At 41.3% G+C, this 26,418-nt stretch overlaps 1 protein-coding gene and 1 long non-coding RNA gene across 12 annotated transcripts in view; one reads left to right on the top strand and one right to left on the bottom strand.

The window, feature by feature from the left end:
• Positions 1–14,296, bottom strand: part of LOC140609017 (uncharacterized) — a 55,483-nt gene extending 41,187 nt beyond the window's left edge. The window contains exons 1-2 of the long non-coding RNA XR_012011021.1: positions 14,064–14,296; positions 10,660–10,782 (exon numbers count right to left, since the gene is read on the bottom strand). This is a non-coding gene — a long non-coding RNA (uncharacterized lncRNA). The remainder of the gene's footprint in view (positions 1–10,659; positions 10,783–14,063) is intronic.
• DYNC1I1 (dynein cytoplasmic 1 intermediate chain 1) overlaps positions 1–26,418 on the top strand; it is a 438,187-nt gene that overhangs the window by 112,957 nt on the left and 298,812 nt on the right. For 4 of the 11 annotated variants that reach the window (XM_072784079.1, XM_072784074.1, XM_072784077.1 and 1 more), the window contains exon 1: positions 14,397–14,553. The exons of 3 other annotated variants lie outside the window; for them this stretch is intronic. The gene's annotated coding sequence lies outside the window, so the exon portion shown is untranslated. Of the gene's footprint in view, positions 1–14,396; positions 14,554–26,418 lie in introns of those variants that run through there. 4 more of the 11 variants (XM_072784083.1, XM_072784081.1, XM_072784082.1 and 1 more) reach the window with 1 other exon arrangement.

Genomic DNA, 26,418 nt, shown 5'->3' with positions numbered 1-26,418 from the left:
AGTAGATAGCGCACTAGAAACTTCACTTTTTGTTTTTGTGATTGGTCAAGGCTAAGAGAAACAGAAATGTAGATGCTCTGTTACATCACCACGTTCAAATCTCTGATACTATCTCTATTGCCATTTGGGATGCAAAGGACATGCATCCTGAAGACTGTGCTATCTATGTGCAGTCATAAATTAAGTAACCTAAAACTTTCACAAGGCATCCAAATGAGAGTGGAAGTCTGGCAAAGAGCTCAGTGGAAAGATTCAAAATGACAGGAAGTAGTGGAGTCTTCAAGGGGAGAAAGGATAAATATTCTCTAAAGGCCAGAACCGTATTCTGGGAATGGCCGAAACTAATCCTAAATAATGAGGGTTTCTGGAATATACTGTCATGCTGCATAAGTGGGCTGTGGAAGAAACTGGTACTTGCTCAGCAATAGCACATCACAGTACCAAGAAAATGCATGTAAGTGTACCTCTGAACTTTGGCTAAATTAAACAGAAAAATAATTCATTATGACGTTATTAGGTAGCTCACAGATCTGACAAGAAAATGAATAGCTTTGGCTCAGATTAATGGGCAGCATTCCTGCTCGACTGGGAAACAGATCATATCTCCACAGTTGTACCACAGGACCAGTCTATTAGGATCACTGTGGTGTCTGGGCCACCATATTGACTCTACAACCATGAATTATCTCTAATTTTCTCTGCATCTTTGTATTTCTTCCTTCACATTCAAAATCCCAGGTAAGGAAGGAAGCATTTGGTACACTTTAGTTTACATGGTGAGAAAAAATCTTTGCCTCTTACAAGGACTCATGTGCTCTGAGTTGTTCTAGGTTTTGTTTTTGTTTTTTTGTTTTGTTTTGTTTTACAATATAAGTGGGCTGTATCTGCTGGGCAAAGACTGTTGGCAAATGTCTGTTCTCTATCACCTCATTGGCTGCTCAATATCCCACATGCATTCATCCTCTAATAATTGTACTTTACTGGAAAAGTTTGGAGTTATTTCTTACTTAAAAAAAATAAAGATTGTGTATCTATAAGAACCCGAAGTTTTCTTTATGGAAGATTTTATATTAATGATTTAGTTTCTTTGTTGCTAATCTACACTATAGAAATTATGAATATTTGACAATTATTGGTCCATTTCAATAGCTATTTTTCTGTAGACTTTTTAAAAGATTTATTTATTTGAGAGAGAGAGCAAGAGGGCAGTGGGGAGAGGCAGAGGGAGAGGGAAAGACTCCCAAGCAGACTCCACACTCAGCATGGAGCCAAAGTAGGGCTTGATCTCAGCACCCTGAGATCATGACTTAAGCCAAAACCAAGAATCAGATGCTTAACTGATTAGGCCACCCAGGTACCCCTTTCTGTAGATTTTAACAAGTGTTGTTTTGTAGAAATATAACCGTATCATCTACATTTTCATATTTATTGGCATAAAATATCTTATTTTATAATATCTTAATATATTTTTATTTACTTTTAATGCCTGGAAGATCTCTGGTGAGATTTACCCTTCTCAGCCCTGATATTTTTATATTTGTGCATTCTCTCTTTTCCTGATTAGTCTTGTTAGATATCAATTTTCAACAAATCAACTTTTTCTTTTGTTGATTTTTGCTATTGGAGGTGTGAAACTTCATTGATTTCTTCTCCTATTTTTATTATTTCCTTCCTGTGCTTCTTTGGGTTTACTTTACAGGTTTTTAGTTTAACTTCTTGAGACTTCTGGTTTCAACTGTGATGTGTAAAAAGCTTAGAAGTTACCACTCTTATTCTTAATGCAAAATATGCATTATTTTCAAGTGCAGGTGGAATTTGCAGAGCTAGACCATATGCTGGGCCACAAAACAAATCATGGTACATTTAGAAGGAGTGAAATACTTTAAACTATCTTCTAATTTTTGGGTTACCCAAAAATCTCAGGCCAAACTCCATCATCCAAAAAGAGTCTCAAATCTACTCTCTCCATCCAGAAAGAGGACAAACTCATATTTCCCTGGTTCACAAACACAATGCCACTAAGAAGCTGTGTATCTTACTTATCACTTTATTGTCAGTTCCCTACAGTTGTGCCAGCTTTCCTTCAAACTCTGTTTATGACAAGGAAATAAAATAATAATTTGATTCCCATACACAACTAAAATAAAATAAAAATCTGAGAGGCTTAGAGGCTGTCTGCTGCTGTAGAACTATGTAACTCTGAAAACAATGGCCTAGTCACCCAAGGAGAGTACCATGATCTCAGATAGGATACCTGACACTCGAAGGGAGCCCTGATAGGAAACAGATGAGAATCCATGTTACCAAATATAGACTGAAACACTGTCTGTCAGGTGGAAACCTCCTACCTCTGAGGAAGCTGATAGGGAGCAGGGGACACTAATATCCTTGACCAAATCGACATACTTCTAGTAAAGCCAAGAAAGAAATCTTTTCATTTTTGTGTGAGAAGTTAGAAGATGGTTAAAAGCAGCAAGATGAGAGTGACATGGGGGCCAAGAATCCTCAACCTTACATAGGGATGGTATAACTACCACCCCACCAAGGGGAGGAGGCCAGGCCTCTTGCACAGATTTAAATTTTGAGCTGGTAAAATATAAGCTTGTTGGACCTAATTAATGTGATACAGAGAAGCACCAAGAAAAAGGTGGGGCGTTGTTGGAGACGGAGTGAATGGTTCAGGTTCTGAAGCAAAGGACAAAGGACAGCTCCCTACAGGGGTAGAAGGAAACCTAGCCACAGCCTAATCTTGATTTTGGTTCAAGGTCCTGGGATCCATGTTGGGCTTGGCACTCAGCATAGGGTCTGCTTGGGATTCTCTCTCTCTCCTTCCCTTCCCTTTCCCCCAATTTGTACTCTCTCTTTAAAATAAATAGAATCTTTAAAAACAACAAAAACAAAACAAGGGCACCTGGGTGGCTCAGTCAGTTAAGCGTACAACTCTTGATCAGCTCAGGTCTTGATCTCAGGGTCATGAGATCAAGCTGGGCACCCAGTGCGGAGCCTGCTTGATTCTCTCTCTCTCTCTCTCTCTCCTTTTCCCTCTGCTCGTCCTCACCTTAAAACAAAAGCAAATGCAAAAACAAAATACTCCTGGAAAACTAAAAATCAACAAGAATACAATGCTAAATAATAAATAGTTCACAAGATTTAATAATAGTTCTATGTATGTGACATTTTTCTAATGTTTTATCTATGCTGACTCATTTAATTCTCAGGGCAATCCAGTGAGGGTGGTATTGGTTCCCAAACTTGGAAGCTTCCTGGGTGACTTCTGAAACTCATATCTAGAGGGTAGGGAAAGACCAAAGAGACAGGCAGGCCACTCCAGATGCATAGGTGACAGGTTTAAAAAGCAAGGGAACTTATGCACAAAATTCATCTGGAGCAGCCACAAGACAAGTTTATCTCCACACCCACCTGCCAGAATCTGAAAAGTTTTTATGGAAGCCTTTACTGGGTTTGGTCATGTATACCATCCAGAAGGGCTCAACAACACATTGCTTTCTTATTGCTATGTCCCTGAAACAGCTCTGGTTGAGAACAGAAGACAGAATGTACATTCCAAGGACAGGGGACGGGGTGAGAGGCCTCCTATTGCCTGGGTCCAGCTTGAGGGTCAACTGGCAGTCATTTCCTCTCAGTAAGCTTGAAGGTCAACTGGCAGTCTTTCCTTTCAATGACCTCCTCCAACAAGTAGGTGTTAATTAACATCCTCATTTTACAAATGAAGAATCCAAAGCAGAGAAGTTAAGTAACTTGCCCAAGGTCAAGTAAATGTTATCTGACTTAGGCATCCTAGCCCAAATTTTAATTCTGAGAAGTCTATGCAAAGCTGGTCATAGTAGACTAAATGAAATCCCAAAGGAAGATACACAGTGTTTGTATAGCAAGTGAAGCACTTGGGTTCCGGCATCAACCATCCTACTGTAAGAGCCTGGCTTTACTCTTTATAAACTGTGACAGCTTGAGCAAGTTACTAACCTCCCTGAGTCTCTACTTTGCTGTGTGTCACCCATCAGGATGATGATAATGATATAGAAGATGGGGAAGAGCCTTGCACATAGTAGGAAGCTGCATTTCTGGTGCTCAGCACATTAGCAGGTGTTTGAAAATTATTTGATGGGTATCAGTTGTTATAATAGAAGAGCATACTTCGACAAGAGTGGCAAAATTGTCATTCGTGAAAGCCAAACCCTATGCTTTTCTTCTTTCAAAACCCTCTCATTTCTCCAACACTTGAGGTATAAATGTGGATGGATCATATCCATTAAGCATAAAGTACACTGATATTGCCTTGACAATGATGTTATAAGCAATAATTTAAAAAAGGCCCCCCTTGCTCTCTTGTCCTGCCAATCTATCATCCTCATTTACAGGCTATCCGAAGGCTTAAGGAATGGTTGGCAAACTGTGAATGGTCGTTAAAATACTGATTTCTCCTATTTTTCCTGCCTTGAACAATGTTCATACATAAATTATACCTGATAAAATATTTGTATGACAAAAATTTGTATCTTATTTGGAGAAAATGGCTCGAAAAATATATTCCGATTCTGACTTTAGGCACTGCGGAATTAGGTGGCCATTTCACACACATGCAAAAGGTAATCTAAAGAGCATAAAATGCAAAGAGCCACCGAGGCTATGTATCTAGTAAATTCATGAATACGATATGTTTTAGGTGTTGAGTGAATGTGTCAACCCTTAAGTTCGCCCTTCATGCATACATAAAATTCTCAAAATTCCATAGGATATCCTTAAACAATAAACCTTAGTGGTTGAAAATAAAAGTAAACCATATGCTTCCAAGAAGAGAGGGAAACATTTTTAAACTGTTAGTAAGTCAATTAAAATTGATTCAAGGAACAAAATTCTTTGAGATAATAACAGGAATACTTCACTTTGTGTTAGGCTTAGTCTCAAAGTTTACTGATGCCCTGTCTCTGATTTTTTTCTTTTGTTTTATTTCTGCTTCTCTGGAACTTTAGGTCTTTCTCTCTTCCTTTCCCTCCACTCCACCATAGAAATGAAACAGGAAATATATTCTTATTTGTTGAACAAAACATGGATTTTTATTAATCTGTTGCCCTGAAATGTTTCAAAATGATTTTCTCAAATACACATTTGTAACTTTTATTGCTAAAAAATTTTTTTTTCAGACTCTTCATAGTGGTTCATCATTCCATTTAACATGACCTTGTATAACCTTATTTACATTTGACAAGTTGGAATGTTAAAAAACTACTTGAACAATTCAGCAATTTGGCAACTTATTTCCATCAACATGAGTCTTTAGGGAGGGAAAAAGCTTGACTTAAAAATGATGATGTAATATGAAGTATGTCAGAGTAATGAAAGATATACAGTAGCTCCAGACAGCTTATATTTTATCTTTTATTACTTTTAGCCCATAACCTAAAACCCAAATAAGGAAAGATATGTGAAAAAGAAACTGTTAAATATAATTTACTAACAAAAGATGAAAAATTAAATTGAACTTTAAAAAGACTGAAAAAAGTTTATTCGTATTCACTGTTATTTTTAAAATTTTTAAAAAATGTATTTATTTAGAGAGTGTGTGCAAGAGAGAGGAGTGGCAATGGGAGGAGAGAGAAAATCTCAGACTCTATTGAACTCAGAGCCCAGAACCCAGAGCCCAGCCCAGGGCTTGATCCCACAACCCGGAGGTATGACATGAGCTGGAGCCAAGAGTAGGGTGCTCAACTGACTGAGCCACCCAGGTGGCCCTTATTCACTACTGTCATTAAATCACTTCATACAGGGACTCCTGGGTGGCTCAGTGGTTGAGCACCTGCCTTCGGCTCAGGGCATGATCCTGGGGTCCCGGGACCAAGTCCTGCATTGGGCTCCCCACTGGAAGCCTGCTTCTCCCTCTGCCTATGTCTCTGCCTCTCTCCCTGTGTCTCTCATGAATACATAAATAAAATCTTTTAAAAAAAGAAAACTAATTTTCCCTGTATAGGCACTGTTCCCAGCTACAGATAGTCTTCGCCTTGTGCAGTAGTGTCAGACCATAAAAATGGCCATTCAAAGCAATCTTAGAAATTGATAGGGGGGCGCCTGGGCGGCTCAGTGGTTGAGCATCTGCCTTTGGCTCAGGTTGTGATCCTGGGGTCCTGGACCAAGTCCTGCATCGTGCTCCCCGCAGGGAGGCTGCTTCTCCCTTTGCCTGTATGTTTGTCTCTATTTCTGTGTCTCTCATGAAGAAATAAATAAGATCTTTAAAAATAAATAAATAAATCACTTCATACACAGTGAGAAAAGCAAAGCAAAAAATTACCTGAAGGCTTAAGAACAAATGGACATACAGCTAACTTTTAAAAATATTCATGATTCATCCTTTGTCAGCTCCAGATCAGTATTCAAAATTTAAATACATATATTTGCAAATAATAAAAAGTTCAATCTACAATGTCAATTTGGAAATATGTCAAAATATGGTAAACAAATGCAAGAGGCAAAAAATTGGTCCAAGTAAATCTTAAGATCTTGTTCTTATAGGCGAGCATTCAAAGCCTTGAAGGCTTTCTCACATGCTAATTGGCTTTCCTGATAAAAAACTTTTTTTTTTAAGATTTTATTTATTCATGAGAGACACAGAGAGAGAGGCAGAGACACAGGCAGAGGGAGAAGCAGGCTCCATGCAGGGAACCCGACGTGGGACTCGATCCCAGGACCCCAGGATCACACCCTGGGCTGAAGGCAGGCACTAAACCACTGAGCCACCAGGGCTGCCTGCTTTCCTGATAAAAACCTAAAGGGAATGATGATCTCTTTCTTTCACTGTCTTCCCATAAATGAATTAAACTTATATTTGATAGGCCATATTTTTAGAAATCACCTGGTCAATAATGTGAATTATATTACCCTGCTGGTTTGCAAACTATCCCCTGTACACATAAGGCAAGAAGAGACCAAAAATAAGAACAAATAGGTGGCAGTTTTTCTACGTTAAGGGACTTACACTGGACACTTGTTTGGAGCAGCCACAAGGCGAGTAGATCTCCATGCCCACCTGCCAGAATCTTAAAAGTGTATATAGAGGTCTTAATGGGCTTCAGTCGCATATCTAGATAGTCTAATAACACATTCCTCTCTCAGGCTGTGTCCTTGAAAATGGTTCCCACTGTAAGAACAGTGGTAGAACTACATTCCCAGGATGGGGTTGAGGGGTGGCATGAGGAGTCTCTGATTGCTAGGTCCAGTTTGCTGGTCAACAGGTAGGTGGTCATGCCCTCTCGATGGCCTCATCCAACATATCCTCCGCAAGGTATTTCACTTGAATACTTAGCAAATGCGGAGAACCAGGACCTGGAGGTCACTCGGGCACTGCTGGCCCCATAGCTCTATCCATTCATCACTGGCTCATGTGAAGGGCACTTCCCTGGAGGATAGACAGAGGCAGTATATATTTCCAATTCCAGAGAGCACTGTAGCATATCATTATAAGATCCCTGGGGAGGGATTCCTTCATGGCTCATTGCATCTCAATGGAACCAGAGTGGCACAATAACTACCTAAGTGGTATGTGCTGGAAGTGGTGTGCAGGGAGAAAAGAGCATGATACTTGGTATTTATCCAAGAAGTGAGAGGGCACAATCATCTTCATTTATCCTGACTCTCATCCTTATACTGACTCCTCTTTTAGCAAGGAGGTTCAGCACTTTATCCATCTACAGCTTCTTGTTTCTGATGTCTACAATGTATATCATAACCAGTGCCAAGTGATAAGATTGAGTGTATGGTTAGGGGGTTTCAAAAGGAAGAAGCTTACAATACATTGTTTTTAAGTGACTCAGTGCTCTTACTGGAATATCCCTCATATCTAACAAGCTTGTTGGAACACATAATGGGTATTCATCAGAGAGCAGTTAGAAAATAAGTGTACTCAAAAGACAAAAAATCCATGGTCAAATCACTCAAAATGGCCAGCATGAACATTTCACACAACGTTTCAGTCTTTTTGCTGTGCATATCCACATCATAACAATGTTTAACATTCATTTAGTATTGACTTGGTGCCAATCACTATACCAAGTTCTTTACAAGTATTATCTCATTTAGTCCTTATTACAGTCCTAAGAGATGGGCATGGGCACTATTATGTCCATTTTACAGATGAAGATATATTGAAGCTAGAGTAGTTTAAGCAATTTGTGCAGAATCACACAGCTAGTGAATCACAGGAACCAGTTAATCCAGGTATGCTGGACTCGAGAGCCTGTATTCTTGACCTCAATGTAATATCTCTGATTTATACATTCCTGTAGTACTAGAAAGTTGTGTTATTTTATACAGTTTTATAATTCTTCTTAAAGTATTACTCTATAATTAAGTAGAAGAAAAAAAGAAGTGAGAAACAATAATATATAAAATTTGTTTTCTAGGGCAGCCCGGGTGGCTCAGCGGTTTAGCGCCACCTTCAGTCCAGGGCCTGATCCTGGAGACCCGGAATCGAGTCCCAAGCCAGGCTCCCTGCATGGAGCCTGCTTCCTCTGCCTGTGTCTCTGCTGCATTCTCTCTTTCTCTCTCTCTCTGTGTCTCTCATTAATAAGTAAAAATAAAAATATTTTTTAAAAAAGACAGCTTTAAAAAAATTTGTTTTCTAAAATATACAATTTAGGTTTCATTTTTCAAATAGTCAAATGATATTGAGTTAGCATATGAGAAATAATTAATAATGAAGCACCATAAAGAAAAATACTCAGATTTGCTGGTTAAAGCACACAAACAGGGCCAATAAATATATATTTACTTACTTAAAAATAAATACAGAACTTTTTGAAAGTGTTAGGAGAGCTATGGCAGATGGAGCTATTAGGATTTAGGAACAAGCTTTCTGAGGAGTGGTTACAAGAACCATAAAATACTGTTTCTAGAAAATAATCTAGAACAATAATTTACCCAAAGTGTGGTTCCTTTCTTTTGGGAAGGTAGGTTTATTGTATATAGTTGAATAAACAAGTAAGGAGGCAGAACACAAAGAAATATACATTGATTTCACAGCTGGTAAAAATAAAGATTTATATTTAGACACTGATGGAAAGTGAATTTAAAGCAACATAAATAATGTATGTTTTATAGTCACTGGAGTTGTACCCATAAATTTAAGTGCTTAAAATGATGTTTTTAAGATCTAAAGATTTTTATTTTTGCTATATAGATACTTTCACAGTTGCATTTTTTGATTTATTTTTTTATTGGAGTTCAATTTGCCAACATATGTATAACACCCAGTGCTCATCCCACCAAGTGCCCCCATCAGTGCCTGTCACCCAGTCACCCTGTCACCCCAACCCCTCTCCCACCTCCCTTTCCACCACCCCTTGCTCGTTTCCCAGAGTTAGGTCTCTCATGTTTTGTCACCCTCACTGATATTTTCACTCATTTTCTCTCCTTTCCCCTCTATTCCCTTTCACTATTTTTTATATTCCCCAAGTGAATGAGATCATATAATGTTTGTCCTTCCCTGATTGACTTATTTTACTCAGCATAATACCCTCCAGTTCCATCCACGTCGGGGCAAATGGTGGGTATTTGTCGTTTCTAATGGCTGAGTAATATTCCATTGTATACATAGACCACATCTTCTTTATCCATTCATCTTTCCATGGACACTGAGGCTCCTTCCACAGTTTGGCTATTGTGGACATTGCTGCTATTAACATTGGGGTGCAGGTGTCCTGGCGTTTCACTGCATCTGTATCTTTGGGGTAAATCCCCATGCATTGTTTGTTTGTTTGTTTGTTTGTTTGTTTATTTATGTGAGAGAGAGAGAGAGAAGCAGAGACACAGGCAGAGGGAGAAGCAGGCTCCATACAGGGAGCCCGACTTGGGACTTGATCCCAGTCTCCAGGATCACACCCTGGGCTGAAGGTGGCGCTAAACCACTGAGCCACCCGGCTGCCCACCCATGCATTTTTTTTTTAATGGATTGTTAAATCATAATATTTTGGCTTAGCAGTATCTTTTAAAGAAGAGCTGATGGAAGGAAATGTAAGGAGGAGGGAGAGGGAAAGACACAAGAAGGCAAAAGTGAAGGGGGTGGAAATATAGTGATTATAGCACAATTACATGACAAATACAGGTAATAACAGTATAAGTGAAGTTGCATTTGGAAGTTACCCAAAAAGAATTTCGAAAAATCTAAAAGTATACAACAGATATCTCTGAATTCATTTTTCCAAAAGCATATTTTATGAGTACTTACTGTAAATTCTTCATTCCTATTATATAAAAACATAGGCAACATCTTATAATGAAGTGTCCCGAAGACAAAAAGCAGGAGTTGCTTTAGACACTGGAATCATTGATTTCTTCATAAGTCATTCTTCGATTTCTAATAAATCTTCAAATACTAATAATGCATCTGCTTCTGGACATCTTTTACTGTTTTTATTTGGCACAAACTGACCAACTCTAGTCATATAATAGAAAAATACATAAAACATAGCTCATCTGATATATATCCCATACAAAACCATATGTGACATTTGGCAGTGGTTTTAAATTATTTTCTTTACAGGTTTTTATTGTGAGCACAATGTAGAGCATTAACTGGAGAATATTTTCAAGCATTCCCCGCCCCCCTTTGGTTACCTTACAATTTCAAAATCAGCTGAATCGATGACTCACATTTCTTTTTTATGATCTTAGAGTCCTTGGACCACTGAGGTTAATCTTCAATTTTCTTTCTTTCAACTAAGACATGATGGACTCCAGAATAACGTTCAGAGAAGATTCTCAGGCAGATGAGACCTGATATATAAGAATGTTGTTAGAACTAGGGTGAGGGGGAAGCCTGGGTGGCTCAGCAGTTGAGCGTCTCTGCCTTTAGCTCGGGTTGTGATCCAGAGATCTGGGATGGAGTCCCACATCGGGCTCCTTGTGAGGAGCCTACTTCTCCCTCTTCCTTTGTATCTCTGCCTCTCTCTTTCTCTCTCTCTCTCATGAACAAATAAATTAAAAATCTTAAAAAACAAAAGAACCAGGGTGAGATGGGGCTCTAGGAAAGTAAGTTAGACAAGGGAGCCAACTATCGGGCCACATTTGTATCTAGCACTGATGAACGACAGGTGCATAAAGGCAGAAGAAGAGTCTCTGTCTTGAAGGCTGGTAGTGCCCCAATGTCTGAGTAGTCCCTGAAGTCTGGTTATGTCACAGATTGGACACTGAATTTAGAGAGTACAAAGCTCTAGGTCTTTTCATGCAGACCAAATTCAATAATAGCAAACTGGAACTAACATTTATTGAATGTTTCCAATGATATGCTAGGGGCTGTGCCAAGTGCTTCACATGGATTAACTCATTGAAATATCACAGGTGACAAGTATCATTATTATCGCCTTCTGACTTCTAGGAGAGTTGAGTCTCAGAGGAGTCTAGTAATGTGTGCAAATATACAAAACCAGTATGCAGCAGACTTAAGTTCACACACAGCCTGATTCCAGAGTAGGGGAATTGGGCCACACCACTGTCTCTCTGGAGGGCTCTAGAGCAACCTCTTAAAGACTAGCAAGTAGAAATTTGCTCAGCATGTTTTGCAATAGCCATTTAACTCTTTCTTGGAGCCATTCTTTCAAATTTTAGAGCATTAACTTGATTAAGAGGTAAAACAGGCATATTTGCGATGAGTAGTTTATAATTTGTACAAGGTATAGGGAAACACTGTACTTTCTGCACAAATTTTTTATTTACCCAGAATGCCCTAAAAAAAATCTATCACTAAAAGTAAGGTCTATGCCTGCTGTCTAACCCCGTCTTCAAATGCACATTGTCAAAATTTGTATTTAATTATACATATACATGAGCAGCCCGGGTGGTTCAGCGGTTTAGTGCTGCCTTCGGCCCAGGGCCTGATCCTGGAGACCCGGGATCGAGTACCATGTCAGGCTCACTGCATAGGGCTTGCTTCTCCCTCTTCCTGTGTCTCTGCCTCTCTCTCCCTTCTCTCTCATGAATAAATAAATAAAATATAAAAAAATAAAAAAATAAAGCCGTTCTCATTTAAAAAATAAATAAAGATTTAAAAAAATTATACATATACACCTAGACCTTTTCAACAAGCCTTCGCAGATTACAAGGATCCCCAATTGTAATGCATTTTCCCCTTCTTGATCTCTCATGGCAAATGTCTTTGATTTTTCTACTTCTTTTAGTCTGTTTACTATTAAAACCAGTCGTGTCATTAGATTTTGCATTTCTGGAATATAGAGATCACTCATTTCTTATTTATTTCCAGTCTTATGCCCAATATCTATACTATGCCTTGACACATTATAATGAAAATAATTATAACTACCTTTTAAAAAAATTGTGCTGGGGATATATTATAAGCCATTCATGATGAATACAACTTGACAAATTCAGGCCTTCTTAATCTTGGCCTAGATTCTTGTAATGAATTTTGAATTAGCCTTTGCTTGTTCCAATCCCCTATTCATAGAAACTCCCAGATGACTCTTCCCAAGTGTCATTTCCTGCTCAAACATCTGTGTTGGTGGTACTCCACTATCTCCTTTTCAGCCTTCCTTAAGTCTCAGTCTGCTTCCCCATGAATCTGCCAGATTCCAAAAAGTTGGATCAGTCAACGTTTGCTGAGTACATGTGCTTTCTCTTCTCTGGAGCTTTGTTCATGCCTGAAAATATATCTCCCTCTTCATTTCTACTGTTAAAAGCCCTATCCATCCATTTCAAATATCATCCATATTTATAATGTTACTTATCTCCCACCATCTCCCCCATCCTAACCAGATGAGCTCTTATCAGAACTCTCTTAGCATACTGCATCGCTTTGGCCATTTTCTTATTGTTTGCCTTTAATTATATGTTAACCCCCCCTTTTACCTTCAATTGAATTTTAACTCTTTGTGAAAAGAGATAATGTTCTCCTCGTTTTTTCTACCATCTTAAGCTCCTAGCACAATGCTTTGCAGGTAGTGGGCACACAACAACTCCCATATTGGGGAGATAGTAATACTAGTTGGTAATGTATAAGCAGTGAAGTCAGGTGGACAGGGCTTCCAATTCCAGCTGGATCACTCAGTACCTGGGGAACTTGGGCAAGCTAGTTAACTTCTTTGAGACCTATTCCTTTAACTATAGGTATGACATTTTACCTACTACACAATGCTAATGAAAAATGTATGTAGAGTTTGACATCTATTAAATATCCAATACATAGCAGTGGCAAGTATTTGTTTCATAATTTTTTTCTCTGAAATATCTTGAATTCCTTCATCTAAAAACATGTCACTTGTCTCATTTTTAGCTATAATATGGTCACAATAGTTTGCCAGGAAGGCAAAATTGGAAAAATTGGAAAAAGGGTGACCATTTTATAGAAAAGTATGACATTATATTTACAATCACATCTATTTTTATTCTGAAGTTACTATTTTTATTTTGAAATTACTGTAGTAGTCGATTAAATAAATTCGTAAATAGTCACTGAACATCTATTATGCATCAAACAGTATTGTAAGGGGCTGCCCCGGTAGCCCAGGGGTTTAGGGCCGCCTTTGGCCCCGGGAGTGATCCTGGAGACCCGGGATGGAGTCTCACGTTGGGCTCCCTGCATGGAGCCTGCTTCTTCCTCTCTCTCTCTCTCTCTCTCTCTCTCTCATTGTCATGAATAAATGAATAAAATCTTAAAAAAAAAAACACTATTGTAGGTATTGGGGATATGGCAGTGAATTAGATAGTAAATTGCCCTCCAGTAACTTCCATGCTAATGTGGACGGTGATCCCACAGATACTCTAAAAGCACAATGAAAAACGAACAAAATGATGCCAATCCTGCGTTGATTAGAATCCCAAGCTCCATTTCTGGGTCTCTAAACTTAGCTGTTACAGTAAGCTTTGGGGGAGTTCAAGAATGGTCACCCAGATTTTTAAAAGCTGGGATTCTTATCTATAGATAGATATAGATATAGAATCTTTTTCCTCGGGGGGGGGGGAGGTAGGAACAGGAACAAATCAGACCTATGTCTTTGTGTGTAGCAGAGAGATCTGAGCTTTCTCTACTTACTTACACTGACCTTAAAGTAGTTGTCTGGGAGTGAAAGTTGCTCGGTGTCGGTGTCGGTGTCGGAATGTCAGCAGCAGCTCCCCAAACACTGCAGCTCTTCTGTTTGCAGCAACTTAGGCGAGTCCCGCACCGAGGCAGACCGACTGACACCCGCGCCCGGTCCCCCGCAGCCCCCAGCCGTCGGGCCGGCGCCACCCCCTCCTGGCGAGCCCCGTGGAGCCGCGAGCCGAGGCCCCCCCCGCGGGAGGCGCGCGGGGCGTGGAGGGCGTGGGCCGGGGGCGGGGCCAGCCCGCAGCCCGGGGCTCGCAGGGAGCTGTCAGTGTCAGGCTGGCGGGGAGAGGCGGGGCCGGGTCCCCGCGGAGCGCGAGCCGAGCGCCGGGCGCAGCGTGAGACAGCACATCCTGCGCGCGCCCGGCCCGCCGCCCTCGGAGCCGCTCGAGCCTCGGCCCCGCAGACCCCGGCTGCAGCCGCCGCGCTCCGCCGCCGCCCAGCGCGCCCAGGTAACCGGGGCGGGGGGGGGGGGGTCGCGCTCTGCGGGCCGCTCCTCCGCGCCCCTCGACCTCCGCGCCCCCGGGGCGCCCGCGCCGCAGCCGCGCAGCAGGGGTGCTCGGCCCCCTCCCCAGGCTCGGGCGTGCGCCCTGCGCCCTGCGCCCTAAGGCGGTCGGAGTCCCCCCGCGGCAGCCCCCGGCTGCAGCTTCCGCGGCGGAGCCCGGGGGCGCAGGGCAGAGGAGGAGGGGTCGTGGTGTCATCACCTCGTCGCCCACCTCGTGGGCCGGGAGGGGCGTCCCGCTGCGCCGCGCCTCGGCGCGGTCCGGGGCAGCAGCAGAAGGCTGGCGGCGGGGAGATGCGCACCCCCTGGGCCACCAGCTGACGGCCCCCGGGGGAGGGGGAGCCGCGGAGCGAAAGGGACAGGATGCCGTTTGATGACATTTTCAGCTTCTGCAAAGCTCTGAGATGCTGTCGCTACCCGCCAAGTGGAGGGAGCGGATGTACTTCCAGCAGGGCATTAATGAAACACTCACGCAAGAAGATGCCAGTTTCTCCCGCTGCTGCGAAAAAGTGTGGTTGGGGGATGTGGTGTGGTAAACAGGTTCCCAGCCGCGTGGGCTCCTTCCCCCACTCCCACTCCGGAACCGCTCGGGCCGCAGAAATCCGTGCGTCGTCATCGTGAGGGCTCAGAGCCTGGCAGCACGGATGGGAACTGAGTGTGCGGGAGTCTCATGACTTGGTATCTCGCTAATAAGGTCGAACAGAAACCCAGCATCAGGACAGGAAATTACTTAGGAAATGGGAGACTCCACAGAATGCAGAAGATGGAATCTGTCCTGTGTTCTGGCCTCTGCACATCTAGGTAAGGGGCAAGAACGAGGAGCCAGCCATTTTCCTGCCTGGAACGCCTTCCGAGTGTGCACTCTGTAGACTTACAGCAGTTCAGGCTTGGGAAAAATTGCTTCCAAATATTCCAGATTAACAGGAAGCATAGCTGACAGGAAGACACCAGTAACTGCAGGAGACGTCATATGGCTCATCTTAGCACAGATGAAAGCCTCTGTACATATTTTCACTGTGAAAATTGTAGTGAAAGACAATCAGTGTTAGTAAATCCAAAATGGATAATTCAGTGCTAGCTGCATCCTGAGGGTGCTAGTGGGAGTGTGATTAACACTTCCTCTGATTATTTAAAATGTCAAGTTTTCTCCAAAAGTTTTGGTGTGAGAAACAAGGGCCCGAACTGTGCTCTTTTGACCATGTTTATCAATAAAATATACTCAGACACTCCTACCATGCAGTCATCAAACGTTCTCTTCATAGGAACCAAACGTGCCAACATTTCTAGGTTCTGAGGATTCAGTGCTCCAAGAGCCATTTTTTTTTTTTTCTGAAAAATCTTGTAGCACCATCTTTAGGAAGTTAGGACAATATGTTTGGGTGTCCAGTGCAGGCTCTTTCCAGTTTGGAAAAGAGCATCTTTTGGTCCAGAACATCTCCTGTGTCTCTCTTTTTTTTCTTCCTTGTCTTGGGCCTCAGGCACCCATGCACCTGCTTCCTCTTTCCTCGGGACTCGATGCTGCAGTCTCTGCTGCACAGCGCCTGAAAGTTATTCTACTGAAATGTGTCCTCAAGCTCTTTGGTGTTTGAGGTCTAACATTATTAGGTATAACCACTGTTTTGGATATGGGCAGAGAAAATAAACTCAACCCACAGGAAAGTGGGGGCAGTTACAGTGGTATTGTAGTTTCTGGTTCCTAGTTTCTGACAAACTTATGAGATGATAAGAGGAAGTCACACAGCATTTTTGTCATCATGCTTTATGTCTAAGAGGGGGCTCTATTAACTTTCTCCCCAGCCTTTCTACTTCCCCAAACACTTATTCTCAAGTCTATGTTTAATAAAAATAAGCCTTTTGCTTGACTCCAGCACTGAGTCAAGTAATTCATAGGGATCCATCCAGGGTGCTCTTCTGTCCGGTCTTGTAAAATACACAGCAAGTCTTCAAACTATGTCTCTCAACACAGACTGTGCAGAGGCTTCATTCAAAGTTAGTTACCTAAAAGGGCTATCATTCTTCCCCATCACCCTGTTTCTTTCTGTCATTTAGCCTCACATGAGTAGGTATATTCCTTCATCATTTTGTTCTGTCTGTGCTTTGCTCTACCATGTAAAACACAGGTTGATAATACGTTGAACAATTTACCCGTGTCCAGTACATTTACTGAATTTATTACATTACCAATACATTTCCTAAAGTGTGTTGAGCATTTGACATTGGATTTTAAATTACTTCTCCATGTATTAACTTACTTAATCCTCACAAAAAATCTTATGAGTTATATATTATTTTTAATCCCACTTGAGAGATGAGGAAACTAAGACAGAAAGGTATTTTTTAAAGATTTTATTTATTCATGAGAGACAGAGAGAGAGAGAGAGGCAGAGACACAGGCAGAGGGAGAAGCAGGCTCCATGCAAGGAGCCTGACATGGGACTCGATCCTGGGGGTCCAGGATCGGGCCCTGGGCTGAAGCAGTGCTAAACCGCCGAGCTACCAGGGCTGCTGGGACACAAGAGTATTAAGTAACTTTTTGAAAATTGCTCAGCTACTAAATTATAGTCAGGATTTGAACCCTGGGCCATCTGAATCTACTCTTCCACGCTAAGAACAATTATATTGACTAATTTCCATATACCGAATATTAATCTTGTCTTATCTCATTTAATATTTTATTTTTAATGTATAAACCTTTGCCCATATAAAAACTATTCCTGACTAGGAACTTTTCATAGATATCCTGAACTGATTTTCTTTGCTTCCTCTCTACAGGAAGCTTAGCACCAGAATGTGAGACTGAAACTTGCACTGTAACATAAATACCACGGTCCAGGTGCAAACCCTGAAGTACCCCGGTGTTCACAAAGCATCTCCTGATTCTTTGTTCAGAGGAGGCTTCTTAAATAGGAATCACTCGCATTGTGGATGGCAGGGGCATGATGGTGTTCAGGTGGTCATTGACCCTGATATTCTTGATGCAGAATTTAATGCACATGTACATAAATGCAGCTTTCTGGGCGGGGAGGAGGAGGAGTATTTGTAACTAAAAAGAGATTAGGAGCTACTGGTTCACATGCAGTGTGAAGGAGGCTAAGAACTGAGGCCACTTGTGCTGAAATGTGTTGAAAACAGGGCAAAACTATCCTGTGAGCATCAGCCAAGAAAAAGCGTTCGTAGCTATCAGAGGATTGTTGGCATTTCACTACTGAGGAATGCTAGGGGTGCTCCAATGCAGGTGCAACTTAGGCTAATGCACGCTGCAACCAAGTAAGGTCTCCAGGAATGGTAGGCAGCCCTAGCATTGCTGCCATTCGTTGGGTATTTACCCTGCTTATATTCAGGTTCATCAGATCATTCCTGTAAGGCTGACATTTTTATCTTCATTTGACAAACAAGGAATCTGATGCTTGGAAACATGAAGTCACTTGGTCAAGGCCACCTGAAGCCAGTTTAGTGGGAAAGCTAGATTTCAAATGCAGGTTGGCCAGATTCCAAAGTTTGTTTATAATGTTCCCATCATAGCTCATTGTTTTTTGTTGTTGTTGTTGTTGTTTTTTTTTTTTTATCATAGCTCATTGTTTTTCTGTGTGGGATACCAGAAAGTACTGTTATACTGTAACTTTTCATTGTGGCAGGACAGAGAGTCCCTCAAGAACTTGCTCACATGCTGATAGGAAAAGCCTAAATTTATTTTCAAAGGAGAACAAGAAAATTGGACATCTATCAGCGTGGTGGAGGGTAAGCAAACCCTGCTTTCCCTTGAGGTGTGCTGAAGCATCCTACATTTGATTCTCAAGTGTCACTGGGTATCTTGTTGAACACTAAATGCATAGCAGTTCACAACTAAGCCCAGAAGTTGACTTTGCAGGAGTAGGTTTAGCCAAGACTTTATTCATTGCAAAGATGAATTTATTTCAGAGCTGAATTCGAAGCTGTTCAGTGTTCTGGGGCTTACCTGATATAGTGATTGTGCCATGATCTGGAACACTAACTTGGTACTAAATCTTAGGAGGACCTCTGCTAAGCAGACAGCTTATGTGTCCTTTAGTTTTCGGTTCATATCTATCCTGAGATCCTCACAAGCAGCTGCTCTTGCTTCCAAAATATTACTTAATTCCTAACATTTCTATGTTCACCATATTGTTGCTATACTCTTAGAAAATGACCCATTGCTTTCATTTTGGGGCACAAACCAGCTAATGCCACCAGTGTGGCAAACACACAAAGCAGAAATTTATGTTAGAGTCAAGGGCATTGTTTATAATAAAAGTAATGAGTCTCTGGCACTGTGGAGAATGATTGCACTTGATCAACAGATCTGCCTTGGGAACAGACACCCGTGTCCTTTATTATGCTTCAATGTGTTTTTCTCTTATAACCTCTAAAGAATTTTTTTAAATTCTGCTGCTCTCTTACACACATTTTATGTTGGCATCTGGTAGTTTTCATCGTAAATTTAAAGAATCACAATGAATGTGATTTCCAGAATATGGTAAACTTGGCTATTTAAAAATAAAACGATGATGTCATTCTTTGAATCCAATTAAAATCTAAATACTATGCCAACCTCTATATAAAAAGTACCTGAGGAAGCTCTTCAACAAAAGGGTATTTTTATACCTTGTGGTCAAGTGTCGCAAGCAGATTTGGGGCACCAAGTGTCACAGTAAGATTTTGGGCTTTTTTTTTTTTTTTTCATCTGGTAATGGGGAAGAAAAAGCTTTTATAAAAACGGAGGTGGGAAAGGAGGCTCTGCATGTTTCTAAACCACAGGCAAATTCTCTGGAAGGTCAGTTTTGGAAAGAATATAGACAGAAGCTTCAGATCTGGAAATAAAAATGTGATTAGTTCTTCTCATTCCTGCATGGTCTTTAGAAAACCTTGATGGGCACCAGGGACATGCAATGCCAGTTGTCAGAGCATGCATTTATCTAGGACAGGTGTTGTCGGTTATAGGTCACTATGAACAGTGGCCCGAAGTCGGATCCACGGCCTTGTGTCTGTGCGGCTTAGACTCCAAGTTGGCAGGACTGAAGGACCTGCAGAGCTGTTGGTCCTATTTCTTGCCCGCAGACAGGTGACTCAGTGGATTGCTGTCTTTCCTCTATTTAGTGATTTATAGAAGAGATTAACTCTAGTGTGTTTTCACTTTTTAAAAGATTTTTTAAGATTTATTTATTTTAGAGAGAGAGCGAGCACAAGTGGGAGGGGAAGAGGGAGAGAGAGTCTCAAGCAGACCCCATGCTGAGCACAGAGCCCAAGGCGTGGTTGGATCTCAGGACCCTGAGATTGCAACCTGAGTGAAACCAAGAGTTGGGCCCTCAACCAACCGCACCACCCAGATGTGCCTCTGCTGTGTTTTTACATCAGTGGTTCTCAGTCGGGGTGATTATCTACCCTAGGGACATTTGGCAATCTCTAGAGACATTTTTGTTATTACAACTGGGGAGAGAGGGTGGTTAGAACTGTGGCTGAACATCCTACAATGCACAGGACAGCTCCTGTGACAAAGAAGTATCCTACCCAGAATGTCGATAGACATTCTTTTTTTCTATTGAAGTCTTTCCTGCTGTAATCTGAGCTCATTTCTTTGTTTGGTCTTGTACGATATAAGAGTACAACATCTAAGAGGCAGTGTAAGACGAAAGAAGAAGCCAGATATCTCACTGAAGCTATGGGAGCCTCAGTTTCTTCATCTGTAAAATGTGGATAATGATACCTGGCTTGCAAAGTTATTGTAAAGATTGCAGCTATTGAGAGAATGAGGATTAAATGAAGTACACACTGAGTGTGTGGAAGATGCTTTTTATTTTCCAACAATAGTTACATCATTCTCTAGCCTTCTCTCCTCAGGGATGTGTGTGATCTTGCCTTCCTTTGAACCAAAGGTATGCTCTTTAAAAAATTTTTTATCTTGAGTTATACTACTTATGTGCATGCCTTTTCCCCTTCTAGAATCCAGGCTCCCCAAGACATCCTTGAATCTTTCAGCAGAGAGCCTGACACATGGTAGATGCTCAACAAGCTTTGTTGACCTGAAATACTAGCCAGAATAAATCCCACTTAATTTTCTTTTTATTATAAGATTTAATTCTTTCCCTTTGGATCATTTTAATGTGTTTAGTAAAAACATTTACTTCCTGAAATGTAGTCTCCATGGCACGTCTGGGCCCAATTTGAATGTAGACTCGGTAATGCCTAGAATTCTGGAATCCTTGCCTTCCTGAATCAGGATCACGTGAAATATTTCTGCTGAAGGAGAGTCTTGAGACAGACCATTTTTCATTCTAGAAATGACAGGCAGGATGGTTTAAGTCTTGTGTTTCTTTTATGAGCCCCTTGGGCTAATTCTTTTGAATTCTTTGGTTTGATTTCTTTGGTGGGAGGTTTGATTTCTTTAGTTTCTTTCTGGTGGGAGGAAAGGAGATTTTGATTCATTTGTCATATTTCTATTTTATACTAATGTCTAGAGTGAAGCCAAGAGTAATGTGTATATTTTAAATAGCTCTAATGAGTAAATGATGAAAATATTTTATATCCTACAGTTAGTTTCCCTTTTAAAATGTATGCTAAATGGTCTACTCTGACTTGAAATAGTATCCATTTCTTTGTTTAACAAGCTGAAGATTTTAGGAATTGAAAGCGGTGAAGTCCTTTCCTTTTAAAGGTAGTTTAGATCCTGTAATGCACATATGGAAGTCTTTATGAGTTTATCTAGTTGTTGAGTGTTAGGATGAGCCCATGCTCAAGGGATGACCATGGCATTGTGTCTCAGAATCGGCTTGTGGAATTTCAGTAGTTGGTGGGTTTGGGTGACTGGAAAGGTAGCAGACTCTGTGGGGAATGTGTGTTTTGACAGTGTCCCCTTTTAAAATGACGGTGCGTCTTCTGTTTCACTGTCTGCCCTGGTGGTATCAAAATAGCAAGGGGTTGTGGGAATTGGTGTGTATTTTGTGGAAGAAAGAATAACAAAAACTTCTCTGCCTGTTTCCTTGAAAAGTGTGACTTTGTTCACTTTCAGAGGGTATATAGGTTACTGCTGATTTGGAAAGGAGATCTTCCCTCTTTGAATGCTTTCAGGCACAGAGGAAAGTGAGAATCTATTTACATAAGTTAAAATGCCAAACTAAATCCCCCAATGCAAACGTGGACCACCCAGGGACATTGTACAGGCCAGATTTGGGGTTTTGAATACAGATTTTCTTGCTTCATCTTTTAAACTTTTTAATATTTTTCAAATGCTGCTGAAAAGTAATTGGCATGTTAAATAAGGATGAAACCCCATATCTTTTGCCATAGCTTTTAAAGGGGGGAATCATACTCATTTCCCTTAAGCGCTCCTTGTTTTTTTTTTTTTTAAGATTTTATTTATTTATTCATGAGACACAGAGAGAGAGACACAGGCAGAGGGAGAAGCAGGCTCCACACAGGGAGCCCGATGCGGGACTCGATCCCAGGACTCCAGGATCACGCCCTGAGCCAAAGCAGATGCTCAACCGCTGAGCCAGCCACTGGGTGTCCCGAGCGCTCTTTGTTTTAAAAATAAAAATGTATGAATTGCTAAAATTTGAAGTCCAACAACAAATTATAAGTTTTAGTTTAAAGTAGATGAAAAAGTTAGGTTACAAAACAGTTGTAGGTGAGGAGGAAGATAGCCTCTTTAGATGTTCCCTTTTCCAAGTACATTTTGCCCACGGAGAGCCATTTACCTCAGGAAGATGGGCAGCAGTTTGCTTTGGGGGATGTGCCAGGGTATTGGAAACATCACCCCCTTGACACTGCCAATACCATTTCTGCCTTCCCAAACCCAGGGAAGAAGGTGCATCTGGGCAGCATTTGGAAAGAGTATTTTCTAAACTCTCCGGGGAAGATTCAGAATGAAAGTTGCTTTTACCAGGACACATGTTCTGGCGGCTGTGGTATTCATAATGACACCTATTGCTTTCTTAGTCTTTATACCTGTTAAAGAAAATGTCATTCATACACTTGTTAAAGAAATGGTAAGACAGGCTTTATTCAAGCGGACTATCTTGATAGATTTCCTGACCCCTGCACTGAGAGTTTGCAGTAGGGGAGAGAGATTGGGAGCAACTCTGGATACAATAAGGAAAAGTGGGATTTCTATACAAGGAGCAGTGCAGGGGGTGGTGTGTGTGCAGTGGATGGGACAGGAAATTACTAAGAGGTAAGTAAGGAGCAATCAGGCTAAGCTGACCTAACAGGACTCTTCCTGTAGGCAGGCCAGGGTATCAGACACCACTTGGGAAATGGTGGGGGATGAGGAACCCCTCCAGATATCGATTAGATTTTGATGATCAGATATTGAGGATGGGGAATCCTGGCTAAACTGACTTAGCAGGAGGACTTAGCTAAAATGAGGCTCTTGAGAACATACCGATGGATAGGAGTCAAGTTGAAAAAGAGCTCAGAGGAGCCTGACTAGCCTTTGGTCAAGGGGAGAGTCTTGGTCACACCTCTCACTGGGCAATCCATAGGAAAGCACAGGTGGGGATGGTGAAAGGGGGGGGGTGGAATACTTGCAGTTACCAATACTAAATCAAGAAAGGTGGAGAGCCATGAAAATGCTGGACCATGGGAGTGGATTTGGGCCATGAGAGTGTACTGATCAGGTTAGGCTGCATCACAATACAGTAGCAAATGACTCCCACACATCAGCAGGGTAACACAAGATTGTTCTTGCTTATGTTACAAGTCCAGTGTGGGTCAACAAGAGGCTCTGCTCACCATATCCATTCAGAGACCCATGCTGAGTGACACTTCATCTTGATATGTACTGCCCTAATGTCATACATTTCATTGGCTAAAGCAAATCAAATGGCCCTGCTACAGAGGAGTTGTAGAATAATTGAGGAGTAGGATTTTTTTATGATTGACTTAAATGACTGTGAAAGGGAGGGACTTCCCTGGGTTCACCTATTCCTACTGCTAACCACAGTTTCTAAAAGGCATCCCCAGGAAGCTCACTGACATACAACCACACATGCAGTGGTTTCAATATTCAATGTCAGTAGCACCTGAAAGCATGTCCACATAGAATATGAAATTCATAAGACTGATCTTAGCATTGTAAGTAATAACAGAGTCCTGGAATTAGAGAGCTTACAAATCAAGAGTTTACTGATAATGAATAGAAGAAATATGTGTAGGGGTAAAAGCTAGGTTCCTTCAGTAGGTTTTTAGTCCTACTGAAGAACATTTATTTAGTACCTACAGTGCTAACCATTAGTGAGACTGAGTGCTTTGTGAGTACAGGAAAATGGGTAGGTATTTATTTTTTTAAAGATTTTTATTTAATTTTTAAGTAATCGCTATACCCAATGTAGGGCTTGAACTCACAACCCCAAGATCAAGAGTCACATGCTCTATCTGCTGAGTTAGCCAGATGCCCCAGAACAAGGTATAGATATTAGGAACTGATGTCTACTCAGGGAAAAACAGAAAAGTTTAACATATGACATATGGATATATGTTATCCCATATATCAGATAGTTATCACTTAAGGTAAAATATGGTAAATACCTAACAGAGCTATAACAAAGTTCAAAGAAGGGAAGTGATTAGTAATTAAGTGAATAATCACTTCTTTGAATTTTCTGGCTGACCAGACACCAGTGTCAACCAGGCAAAATCATTAATATTTTATCTTTATTTCCTTTTTTTGTGCCTGGGTCTAATTTGATCCCAGAACAAATCATAACGATGGTCAAGAGGCAATATGAGAGTGTGACCTCTGCAGCTGGGGTTCAAATCCCAGTGTCACCAATTACTAGCTCTGTAAACCTTGACAAGTTATTTTGCTTCCCTGCACCTCATTTTCTTCATCTATAAAACAGGAGTGATAATAATAGGGCCACTTTCTAATTTTGTGGTGAGGTTTGAAACAATAAATCCTACTTAATTTTCCATTTCTTATAGGATTTAAATTTTTTCCCTTGATGTGTTCAGTACAAACATTTGACTTCCTGAATGTGTCACTCGTTGGGTCTCTGGGCCCCAAATGAATGTGGGCTTGGTAATTCCTAGGATTCTGGAGGCCTTGCCTTCTGAATCAGGATCATGTTGAACATTTTTGTCTGTGCCCGTCAGAACAGTGCTGGGCTCAGGGTAAGTACAATGTAAGGGTCAGAGGGTCAGTCTGCATTTTTCCTGGCTTTTGAGGCAATCTTAGTCTAGAGACCATTAAGAGAATCAGGTTGGCCTCTGTTCTTATCTTGGAATTCAGATCTGCTGAAGACACATTTCCTAGCCCCCTGACTTCTATCCCCAGCATTTCAAAATAATATTAAATTAAAATCTAATGTGGTACAGATCCACTTCCATGGCTAAATCACAGAAGCATTCTGTGCGTTTGAGTCCAGAAAGTTAAAAGGTCCAGGGGCTTATGCCTAGCACCACATGTAAAGGTTTGAAGAACTAGAGGCTGGGTGTGATGGAGGGGAGGCTGTGTGGTTCTTCTTGGCAGATGTACACCTTTTCTCTCCTCCACATCTTCTTTGGCTCTCTCCTTCCTCCACCTCTCCTTGAGTACAACCTGACTGGATGCTGCAGAGAGCCTGTGGGCTGTGAGCAGGTGAAAGGGTGGACATGAGGACTGTCCTTTGGCAAGTAGGTATGAGAACACCTCTCTACTGTAGCCTAAACTTATAGGAAAAAGGAAAGTTCATATTATTATAATGGAGAACATTTGATTGACTCAAACAATTAAAAAAGTAGACTGGGCTACCTTTAAGGTAGTGAGAGTTGAAGCATGCCATGACCAAGTGAGGATTTTCTGTGAAGGGACTGTTGTACCAATAATAGGTCAGACTAGTATTTGGTAATCTTCATGTTATTTTTGAATTTATTCTAAATTTAAGAACCTGTGATTTCATGTACTAGAAAGAGCTTTACATCCACTCTTCTTCCCCCCAAAGATTGATTGATGATTGATTTGGGGGGAGAGAGAGAATCACAAGCGGACTCCCTGCTGAGCACAGAGCCCCAGAGCCCTGCTAGTCTCACCCCCCATGACATCATGACCTGAACTGAAATCAAGAGTCCTATTCAACCACTCAGTGGACTGAGTCACCCAGGCACCCATACATTGCAGCACTCTCATCTCTGGCTGGGTTCTGCTATTCACTTGGGCCAGCATAAGAAGGCAGGTGCCAAACTGGAGAAGTAAATGTGACAATCTGTGTCTACTTTCTTCCCCCAGGGAATTGTTCAAGTAACAGTCCGTCATTCATTCTTTCATTCAGTAAACATTCCTTAAGCACCTGCCAGACACTGGGAATGCCTATAGCAGTGAAAGGGTGGGTGGAAGGAAATGTAACAGCTTATGACAACCATTAAAAACAAAAAGTGCTTGCATCTAACTTCACTCCAAACTGGCCCCATCATCATGCCGTCCAGGGCTCAGGCTCACTCTTTCATTTGTTCATTTATTTGCTCATTCAGTAATCTCTTAATGTACCCTGATGATATTCAAAGTCAGCTTCATCCTACTAGCACCAGAGGCTAGACAAATATATCATTTCAAAGGCAGAAACCCGCAAGTACCATATTCTTTGTACAAGATGAAGGAAAAGCAAACTGTGAGACTTCTAGGGGTGTGTGTGGGGGGTGCAGTAGAGTCCTCATACTGAATGCTTATCTTATGCAAAGAACTTATTACAAATGCTAAAGAACCTATTTTGAGCACTTGATTTCTCACTTTTTTGTCATATACAGCTAAGGTGTGATATGTAAGCGAAGTGTTAATTCTAGTTGTTTGCATTGCTTAACATATTTGAATAGATTGGATTGGTTTAAC

This window comes from Canis lupus, chromosome 18 (assembly GCF_048164855.1).
Source record: "Canis lupus baileyi chromosome 18, mCanLup2.hap1, whole genome shotgun sequence".
Lineage (NCBI taxonomy): Eukaryota > Metazoa > Chordata > Mammalia > Carnivora > Canidae > Canis > Canis lupus.
This window is presented reverse-complemented; position numbering and strand designations above follow the sequence as displayed.